Source organism: Oncorhynchus mykiss, chromosome 26, assembly GCF_013265735.2.
Source record: "Oncorhynchus mykiss isolate Arlee chromosome 26, USDA_OmykA_1.1, whole genome shotgun sequence".
NCBI lineage: Eukaryota > Metazoa > Chordata > Actinopteri > Salmoniformes > Salmonidae > Oncorhynchus > Oncorhynchus mykiss.
The window spans coordinates 25,809,709-25,820,770 of NC_048590.1; the positions used below are offsets into that span (position 1 = coordinate 25,809,709).

At 44.0% G+C, this 11,062-nt stretch overlaps 1 long non-coding RNA gene across 1 annotated transcript; it reads left to right on the plus strand.

The window, feature by feature from the left end:
- Nucleotides 1-8,522: 8,522 nt before the first annotated feature.
- On the plus strand, nucleotides 8,523-10,786 carry LOC118944499. The gene is made up of 3 exons (XR_005039837.1): nucleotides 8,523-8,731; nucleotides 8,958-9,015; nucleotides 10,550-10,786. It is a non-coding gene; the product is annotated as an uncharacterized LOC118944499 (long non-coding RNA).
- The last annotated feature ends 276 nt before the right edge of the window (nucleotides 10,787-11,062 follow it).

Here is an 11,062-nt window from a genome sequence, read left to right on the forward strand (position 1 = left end):
AACTACAGTTTTATATCTTTATGTTTGAAGCCTGAAATGTGGCAAAAGGTCGCAAAGTTCAAGGGGGCCGAATACTTTCGCAAGGCACTGTAAGTATGTGAATGGACCATTTTCCTGTCTTGCTAAGTACTTTTGGGTGTCAGGGAAATGTATGGAGTAAGTAGAAGTAAAAGTTGTCAAAAATATAAAAAGTAAAGTACAAATACCCCAATAAATGACTTCAGTACTTTACAAAACCACTCGTTTTGGCTCTGTACTCCAGTACTTTGGATTTGAAATGATACAATGACTATGAGGTTAAAAAGAGGGACTATGTACAAAAAGTGCTGTCATTTCTAAACAGTTCACCCGATGTGGATGAAAATACCCTCAAATTAAAGCTGACAGTCTGCACTTTAACCTCATAGTCATTGTATTATTTCAAATCCAAAGTACTGGAGTGTGGAGCCAAAACTAAAATGTGTCACTGTCCCAATACTTATGGAGTCCACTGTATAGTCCTCTTTAAAATAACCGATCTCGGCCCCCTTTAAAAAAGCAAAAGAACTCCGTTCTCTTCGTATTCACACTGCCCTTGCCTTTGAATGATGTCTCAGCTCTCTTGCTAGTTCACTTCAAAATGTTTGTGATCTGAGTCCTCTTTGCATTCATTTTGCTGAGTTTAGAAAAGAACCAAGATCTTTTTCCAACATTCACTCAATGCACTCTGGGTAAATACACAGTGCAGGACAAGCCATACCATCACAACCTGCTATCAGACAGCCATGGATGTACCTACATACATTTTGAAAGGTAATAGTTTGTATTTAGTTACAAAATAAGAATTATAATCAAAATATAATATTTACATGTAAAAATGACTGGTAGCGGGATAAATAGCAGAATAATAATTGCAGGTTTAAATAATGCTTAAATTGAAAATGTTATTCTCAAAATTTTACTGCCAACCTGCACATCATCTTTTTTGTTTGTTTGTGGCACTAATGAGAGGGGCTATGGCAGGGGAACTGTTTTGCAGTAGCTTATGGTGCTTGATGTGGAAATAATGACAAGTGAACCTGGAGAGCTTTGTGTTCACATTGCACTAAAACAGGGAACCGAACTACAGACTTCAAGTGAACCAAACTCAGACCACCTCTCGAGATGTTCTCAGTTTGGTTCACTTCATGGGCTCTTCTGAGGGGTCTCTGAGTTCCTTTGGAGCATTCACAATGCACAAAAATGTAAGCGAACCGCACTGAGTTCCCAAAAATAACTCTGAAAGGGACCAAGTGTGAGTTCCCAGTTCTGCTTGAGTGAGGCTCGACTTTGGTAAATGGATGATGAATGACTTGTGTCTTGAGGAAACGTCCCCATGGCCTAAAAGCCATAACAGTAGGTCCATAAATGATTTTAGCCGCTGGTGCAGTGCCTGAATGAATAATGTTCCGACATTTAAGATATTTTAGAGCAGCAAGTTTTCCTTGCTGAACAGACGAGCTGGCGTTTTCATTGTACTGCGCTCCTTGCCATTAGACAGTAATTGGTTTTAATGCACAGCTAATTGCACTCTCTGGCAGGAGAAAGACAATAACCAAGCTGAGGTTGTTGATTAAAAAAATGTATGCTTTTAATCAGTACAGTTACAGTTCCATTTTTATGTGTGGACATCCATTTTACTAATGGTCTCCAATTTGCTGAAGCAATTTGTTGTTAATGCATCGTTACCTCTCTCTCCACCTAAACCACTGGACATTGCCCTTCTCTCTGACTTTGACACAATAAGGAGGCAGGAGAAATGGGAAGTTTTTCATATCCATTGTCCTTACAGTATCTTCACTCATCAGGCAAACGCCACTCCAGTTAGACTTCAGTCTGAGAGTGTGAGGGAGTAGCATGGACATGAGGAGAGCAGAATGCAAATGATTCCCTCTCCAAATGAAACTGCCCCCTCCCCTCTACCACACAGCCACTCAAAGGAACATTCTGGTGACTGTAGAAACCTGTGACAGGACCATTGGATCCATGAGCACTTCCATTTCCACAAATGAAATGGGCCATCCTTCTCAATGAGACCCAGATCCCTTCCTCTTCCAGAAGCTGTGCAACTGTGCAACTGTGCTCCCTCTAACCAGAGGGAGGTTTCTACAGTTGGAGGAGACTGGAGGAAGGAGGAGGCCTGGAGGAGACTGGGGGAGGATGGAGTACGTAGAAAGCGGGAGGAGGTTGGGGGAAGCATGAGGATGCTGAAGGAGACTGGGGGAGGCAAGAGGAGGTGGAAGGAGGCAAGAAGAGGTGGAAGGAGGCTGGAGCATCGCTGGAGGAGGCTGGAGCAGGAAGGAAGAGGGAGGAATCTTGGGTAGACTAGAGGAGGCTGGGGTAGACTAGAGGAGGCTGAAGGAGGCAGGAGGAGGCTGAATGAGATAGGAGGAGGCTGGAGCAGGGCTGGAGGAAACTGGAGAACGGCTGGAGCAGGAAGGAAGCAGGAAGAGGCTGAAGCAGGAAAGAAGAGGGAGGAGGTTGGAGCATGACTGGGGGAGTCTGGAGCAAGGCTGGAGGAGGCAGGAAAAGGGAGGTCCTGTGCTGCTGAGAGGGACATCCCAGCAGGAAGCTTTAGGCTCCTCTCAGAGGGAGAAGCTGCTTGGGTGACTGTGTATGTGTCCCAGGCAGCCACCATTATTTGCTCCATTTGCAAACACAGGCACTGGGATTTGGATGTTGTTGTGTTAGTGAGACAATTTTATCTTACTGCATTGTGTGCCTCGAGGACAATATAATTTAGCTTCTCTACATGAATGGCTTTCCTGCATTTCCTTGGTGCTGCGATGCTTTTTCTCTCCCCTCCGTCTGACCCTGGTGAATAATGAGCCCACACTGCTATCGATTACCCCAGGGCCCATTCAGCCAAGGTCTACAATTCAGAGAGGAGTCAATAGTATCGTAACAATCAAGGTTAGCGCAATGGCTATAACATGCCCCATTTACAATTAGATTGACTAAACAGCAGGAGAAAGACACTTGTTAAAGTTCACTTTGAGATAGTGTCATTGACACATCTGGGATTCAATCGTTTTCTGTTCAATTGTTTCCCAGTCTAATTGGCTAACTATAGTACACAGCCCAAAAGGAAGCACAAAGTGAAATGCTTTGAGGAAAAACAATTTTTTAAACATTGCGTTTCTGGTTGTGGTTGAGTGAAAGTTTAATTTCAGGCTGCTAATATTATTTAGGAAAAGGAGTCCATGCCATTGCCAGTTCTGCAGTATTCAGACTTGGTTTGCTAGGGCAAAGTTAACATTATTTTGATGCATTTTGTGAGAATGTTTGATCATTTCTTATGCTTCTTAAACACCACTCTAAAATGAGCTGGTGCTAGTTATTCCCTCCAGAGTTTGCATTAAGGGGCAGCAGCGAAAATGTGATGTCGTGTTTTGGCTAGGGCAGAGGCATGGGGAAGAGGATTGCCCGGGCTTAAGCTCTACTCTGACCCCTGACTCTAACTCTGGCACAAGACAGCTACATTTCTCAGGGCCTGACATCCAAGATGAAGAGTGATTGTTGATCCGAGACAACAAAAAACCCAGTGTCCCAGAATGCTCTCCAGGTTATGGCATATGCAGTACTAGTTCTGCAGAGAGGGATAACGTGTGGTGAGTGTAGGCACGGTGGAAGAAGAGGCCGATTACAAATCCCAGACAGCAGGCAGTAAATCGGCAGTCCCTCAGCGGTTTGAGATGTGAACCACGTCACACTTCTACCTGCATTTGTGAGACTAGGGAGACCGTCTGAATGGCTTGTCATGTAAGTGGGGGGATATGTGTTCTGACAGCATTGGTGTTTTGTCTGCACATCTCTCTGATGTGCACATCTGAGGTCAGAGGATCTCATGGATGCATACATCTAGATCAGATGTCCTGATGAACAGAATCAGTTCATTTCTCACAGGAGAACATTCTGTAGTATTGCTTTGGCTACAGACCCTGTGTGGTGCAGTCTGGTCTGGCATACAGGATGGGAGCATTCAAGACCAATGAATCACACCAGGAAAGTTATGGACACACTGCAGCAGAGTTCTGCTTCACTGATGGGTATGACCAGTGGCTATGTAGCATTTCAAAGTGCTGTCTATTTCCAGACAGACAATTACTACAATTGTTACATAAGAGTTCTTACAGCTGTAGAAATAATACAATGAAATATCATTACTCTGTAGACAATATAACTCAGGTAGAAAGGAATGGTTACACCATGCCACCTCTGGCACAGCATCAATCTAAGGTGAAGGCAAAGAACACTGGATTTCAACCACACTGGAGCTATTGCATTTTTGCCAGGAGCTGCAGTGGATATTTGGTCACATAGGGCTGTTATGACAAGGTGTAGACAATACTTTTAAATGACACAAATGCATGAGAAGCAACATTCCTGAGACACAGAAAATAATAACATGACGTCTTAAACCCCCACAGGATATCCAAGCCTATAAATATGCCAGGTCATGAAAAGCCATGGCCTTTATTCTGACTCTGTATGAATCAACCCCCAAAGCAGAAGTAAATGCAGCGCAGCAGTCTGGATGCTCTGGTGCTCTGGCGCTCTGTACAGCCTGCTGAGGCCTGTCTGTGGCCATTAACCTCCTCCTGCAAACAAACCCTGAGTCCTTACCGTCTCACTGTGGCTTCCCTTTAAATTTTAAACGCAGGTCTGAAAGAGAGAAAGAGAGAGAGAGAGAGAGAGAGAGAGAGAGAGAGAGAGAGAGAGAGAGAGAGAGAGAGAGAGAGTGAGAGTGAGAGTGAGAGTGAGAGAAAGAGTGAGAAAGAGAGAGACTGATAGGATAAATCAAAGACCCAGTGGAATCACAGGCCATTTATAGGGAAATTGTGTTCAGTTATAGCTTAAATCATCCAATGCCAAAGTAACTCTCCAGCACACACACACAAGTGGCAAAGCGTGCAGTATAAAGCCGCTATTGAATCTTTTCTGTTTGTACTGTAGGCTAGTCTATGTCTGGAAGTTAGAAAGACCAAACCTGTTTTGCTATTGTCTATGCAGCTAAACCTAAAACTGAATTACAAGGGTATGCAGCTGGAAAACGTAAGTGGTGTCGGTGGTGTCCCTTTGGGGTTTAAATCCACTTCTTTCCATTCCTAGAGTGCTTCAGAGAATATCAGAAGCTAGTGAGACAGTTGAGAACCAACAGCCATGAACTGGACATGCCACAGGCGTGTCACCCCAAATTTCAAATGTTAAAAGAACAAAATGAAGCCAAGGCATGACTGGACTGCCCTAAAATATCATAGAACACTGGTGTAAGGGCTCTAACTCAAGATTGCAGTTGTACTGTTTACATGTGATCATTTATAATAGAGACGAATGATGCTCTGTGTCAGCCAAGCTTATTATTTAGTGGGCTATCAGGTCAATTCAAGTAACGCTTTTTAATAGAATAGGGAATCTTCCTAATGACTGTGAATTGTGCAATGCATGCTCGCTCCTATCAGTGGAGTCATGTTGCTCATGTCTCAGAAGAGGGTAAATGAACTGCAAAATACTCCACAGAGTATATTATACATTCACAATTGATATCTGATGATTAGAGGAAAGTTAAGCAGTGCTCTGTGTTCAGTTTTAATACTGCTAATAGTTTCAGGCTTATGAATTATTCCACATTCCTTTGTTTCAGCTTCAGAGCTTTGAGCTTTGAGACACAACCACAACATGTCCACACAGACACCTGTTTCCTGCCTCACCTCTTGGCTGATCCATCCAAACTCCCATGGATCCAAATGTTCTTCCCCAGGTTTCCCAGCCTCATCCATCTCTCTAATGTCTCCTTCGTCTCACCTCACAAACTTTGTCTCACCTTACTGGCTGTGATTGGATATACCTGATTGGACATAGCTGTGGCACCAAATTGGGTGTCGGCCTTCGTTTACACTGGTTACTGGTGACACTGGGATATGGAAGAGACAGGGTCCCTTGCATGTCTAGGGAGCTTCTGCCAAGACCTTTCAAATGAGGGTGGGTGTAGTTGATGTATGGCCTAATGTTGTTTTCTGTGGGTTCCTCTGTCTGAGAGTGAAGAAGGAGCTACATTATTTCTGCCTTATATATCACTGTGCTTCCAGGGACTTCATTTAGAGTCCTGCGGTGAAGCTGTAGGCTGATGGAACACTGTTTTAGTGAGGAGAGATGCATCACCTTCTCTGAGAGAGGATTGTTTTAGTTTGTTTTGTTGAGGGGGTTGTTGTTGGATTTCAATCTACTGACCGGTGAGTGTTGTACAACACTGTTGTAAACCATGAGAAAACATTCCCTTTGTGTTTCTGTATTTCACCCTGTAGCCATCCAAATTCAGTTAAAATCTCAAGGGTGGTCTTGCTAAAACAGTCTTGTCTATGATCCACCTCTACACAAAATCCATGTTTTTTATTTTCTAAATAACATGTTCAAATAACTTTGCGTAGTAAGCAACTCTACGACAAGCCTCTGAGCCCAATTTAGTTTTTTAATAGACGAAGCACCCAGTCAGCACTCCCCACTTTATAACTCTGACTAATGAGAGGAAGCAGTGCACTCTGGATCCAGACACAGCACAGAGCAATAGCAGAGTGACATCTCTAGCAGACACAGCATCAGGAGGTCAGCGGCCTAGCACACAGGAAACAGAGCAGGGAGCTGCCCGTCAGCTTTTGATGTTCTCCCAACACAAAGGAAACAAACACAACAAGTGCTGTGAGTGACAGCTGAGGACTCGTTCGTTCATCAAAGCCTCAGTCTGAATCCCTAACCATATCAACTGGGCACAGAGAGCACCTGCATGGCTGTCCTAATGTTAGAGAAACGCTGGCCCAGAGTCACTTGGGAGAACCATCACCCTCACTCCAATTGATTTCCCCTTCTTTCTCAGACTTAATGAAATCAAAACTAAGTCTGGAAGGCTCTCTGTCCCCTCCCTCCCTCCCTCCCTCCCTCCCTCCCTCCCTCCCTCCCTCCCTCCCTCCCTCCCTCCCTCCCTCCCTCGCTACCTCACTACCTATCTCCCTCCCTCCCTCTTTCGCTGTGGCTTTGAAGTGCAAATTAGACTGGACTGCTGTATGAAAGCAGAAAGCTCAGATCGTACACAAGAGACCTTTTAAAGCACAGAGGGCATGTAGGAGGTCGGGGGGTGTCAGAGTGCATCTATTTCACCAGACGCATAGTTCAGAGAGGTCCACGTTATGCTATCAGTAGGGCGCCGGATCAGGACATGGTCCTCTCAGACTTGTTACTTCTGCTAAGTATATGGATTTAACGCCAGAGAGCTAGAGGATTGGTTATTGTTCCATGTGATTCAATCTGGATGGTGGAAAATGTCTCAAAATTGATAGTCAATATCAATAAGGGCAACTGGTGAGCTAAGAGTCAGAGACGGAGGTCAGAAATTCAGTGGTGTGAGCTTATGATAAAAAAATGTCAACAGCCATACGCAGTGCACTACTCTCAACTGTTCTTACTGTATAATGTATGAGCAATCTACAAAACATGACTAAGCATGCCCTATTACAGTTTGTATGCAACTATTTCACACAGCATGATAATGCAGTCATTCGTGCAGGCTGCTTAACTGCTACAAGGACACCACAACATTGGCTCAGATATACAAGCCTATGGCCACTGGGCAGTGTTCAGTGCCAGCGGAACAATACAATTTAGAGATAATCCTTATCACTGGATTACTGCTAATTATGTTTGGGCTTCCAGTTTCCCAAACTGTTAATGGTGTTCCTATTGGATTGAAGAGAGTGTTTGTGTTGGATGGAGGGAGGGGCTTACCATAGAAATGGACAGAATAGAAAGGACAGAATTAAGGGTTGCCCTGATTAGGCCTACAGTTGACTAGTTACTTGTTACTTACCGAGGCCCTTATACTGTACTTTATGTAACCTAGCACGATGTACAACTATGGCTGACGGCCACTGAAGGTCTTTGGCTGACATGAATGGGGTTCCTTTCAGACTTTTCCGGAGTGGATTTGATCAGTGTTTGCTCCTTGACTCCTCCACTTCAGCACATAATTCCCTTTTGGTCCCATATATTACTGTCTCCTGTTCAGTTCATATTGTCTATAATACAATTTTTTGGCAATAAAATATGTGTGTTACTCTTATGTGTGATAAGATCTAATGAATTAGCCATCGCACCTCCTGCACTTGCATCCATTTATAGAGAGATGAACAAAACGACAACACACACAGTGATGTCCTCATTTGATTCCTCCGTGATGACATCTGTCCCCTGTGTTGCTGTAGCTCTTTCAATAATGCAGGTTTGTTGTTCCGCCTCAAAACACACACTCACATACACTAATATGTCAGTGAGTGACAGGAATCACCATGTGATTGACAGGGTAAACATGATGCGCTCGGTGCTCCGTAACAAAGCCGGCAGACATCAAGGCATCCAGATGGGCTCGCACAGTCCCCGGAGAGAGGATGTCAAGACTAGTTAGCGTTTAACAATCCAGGCCCAACACCTGCTGCTACTGCTCATCCAATGATCTTCACTAACTACCCCATCAACTAGCAGAGGGCTTGTCATGTTATACATCACTCTGCATTTGGTCAAACCTGCCATTGGAAATGGGGAAGCAGAAGATAAGAACCCACTGGGTACAGACATCAATCAGTTCAATGTCTATTTTGGATTTATTTTTGGTTGAGTTGTCAACTAATGTGAATTCAACGAGAATTCACCATGACATTGGATTTAGGTAACAAACTGGGTGAAGAAAAGGCGAAATTCCCTTATGTTGATGACTTTTTGCAAATCCAGTCAATTTTCCACGTTGATTCAACGTCATCACATTTAATTGTTTTTGCTGAAATGACGTGGAAACAATGTTGATTCAACCAGTTTTTTTCAGTGGGAAGTGACCTACAGTATGTCTATTCCTAATGAATGGCGATCTTCACTACAGTTACCCCTTTGTCTTCTAGCTACCTCACAAGAAATCCATCTGCCTTGAGGAGGGAGCAAGTCCGTGTCTCCCAAGAGGTTAGACTTTAACTTTGCTCTGAGACAGTTTGTTTTGTGACCTCAATTTGCACTGCTTGAGCAAATTTTCCTTGTCTAAATAGGTTTGACATTTCAAAGAAATTTGTGTTTATTCTGTCAAAGGGACATCGTAGAATGGGTTTGTTAAAGCCTTGACATGAAACAAATGCAGACTTCCATAACTGACATATGGCCATTCTGCTTCAGAAGAAACAATTGATAACTGAGATTCACTTAATGGGTTCATGCATGCAGTCGGTTATCCTCCAAAGTCTGTCTCTACTCCTCTCTACCCCTATACACAGTATACTGTATTACGTCAATTACCTCAACTACCTCGTACCCCTGCACATTGACTCGGTACTGAGTCCTTGTATATAGCCTCGTTATTGTTTTTTATTGAGTTACTATTTCCTCTTTACATTTTACAAATATTTTTTTTACTTTTTAATTAACTCTGCACTGTTGGGAATGGGCTCATAAGTAAGAATGTCATTGTAAAGTCTACACCTGTTGTATTCAGCGCATGTGACCAATGAAATGTGATTTGATTTTGATTTGAAAAGGTCTCGTATAGCTACCAAAATGCATCAGATTCAGTTAGTAGCATACATCAGAATCAGGTATAACATACAATGCTTCATATACACAAGATACTGTCATTGTTGTTCACGGTGCTTGACTTGGACTGAAATAGGTTCTGGTACTCATTTTTGGTGCAGGTACTGTTTATATTTAGGGGCAAGAGCTCAACAGTACTTTTGTGCTAATATTCTATAGGAGGAACAGGAGCTCAAGCAGTAGAACATTTGAGGTGCCGGTGAGCTCTGGTGAGCTCCTGCCCAAGTCAAGCACTGGTTGTTCAATTAAATAATATCCCCTATGCACATGGGTCAGAACACTAATAATCTCTTGATGTAATTCTATCCCTGCTCATGGGTCTATCTTTGTGTTAATAATTCAGAGACTCAAAAAGCATCAATCTAATGGGCTAAATCATTAAATTGTCAAGAGGTCGGAGCCAGGAGAATCCTCACAATTGATTTTCTTCTCAAGTGTTCCTGCTATGCCTGTACTTAGATGCTATTACCGCTCAAACCCATAGGCTATTAGATTATCAAAGACCATGGTCAGGAAATACAGTACATTTCTCAGGAAAATACTAATGTTGTTCAAGCCTCCTATAGGTGCTTGGTTACGGATATGAATCCTCGAAATGTTACATCTGCTCCTGCCATGCCCTCTACTGCTCATCCTGTGTCTCCTTGACCTTCCGCCACTCCCCCAGTGCGTGTGCGCGTGTGTGTGATTGTGTGGGCGGAGACAGGTGTGCTGGAGTCGGAGCAGATCCCCACCAGCTGCAACCTGTTCCATAATCAAGACCTCTACAAATACTCAGCCCTGCTACTTCCACGCTGCCAGATCGTAGCCTCTACTCAGTCAGTCTGCGTTTTAGCCATTGGCTCACGCATAGATCCTGTTTTCATGCTGTGCCCGTTTTCCCTTGCCTGACACTGTTTTCTCTCCGCTACAGTTCCGTCTGCTCTGACTCTGGTCCCAGTCTCCAGCCCCACGTCTTGTCAGTCCTGCCACTCTGCCTAGAACACCCACTCCACTGCTTCCTTGGATTCCGCTCCGGACCTACTTACCCAGCCCCAACTCCTCTCGCTCCAGCCTTAGCCTCAGAACCTGGCTTCCTGCAACCCTCCCAAGCTTCCCCAGGCCTGCACTCCATCTTTCCCCTGCTTTTCAATAAATAACCTTGGATACCTTATCCCAATCTCCTCGTCTGAGTCTAGTCTACTCTTGGGTTCACCTGCTCCGCTCTGCGTAACACTCAACATTGCTACTGGGTGTTCAGACAAAGTGTTCTCTTCACACACTGATTTGTAAAAGGCTCACTTCAGGGACAGAGTTTCCTCTTGTGACCTTGTTCTGTGCTGCCCACAGAGAACATGGAGATAAGTGACAGTAACAAATTGATATGAGAGATGAAGTGGCAGACACAAGGACGGGCAGGCGAGCAGCAAGCACCGACTGGTAGGCT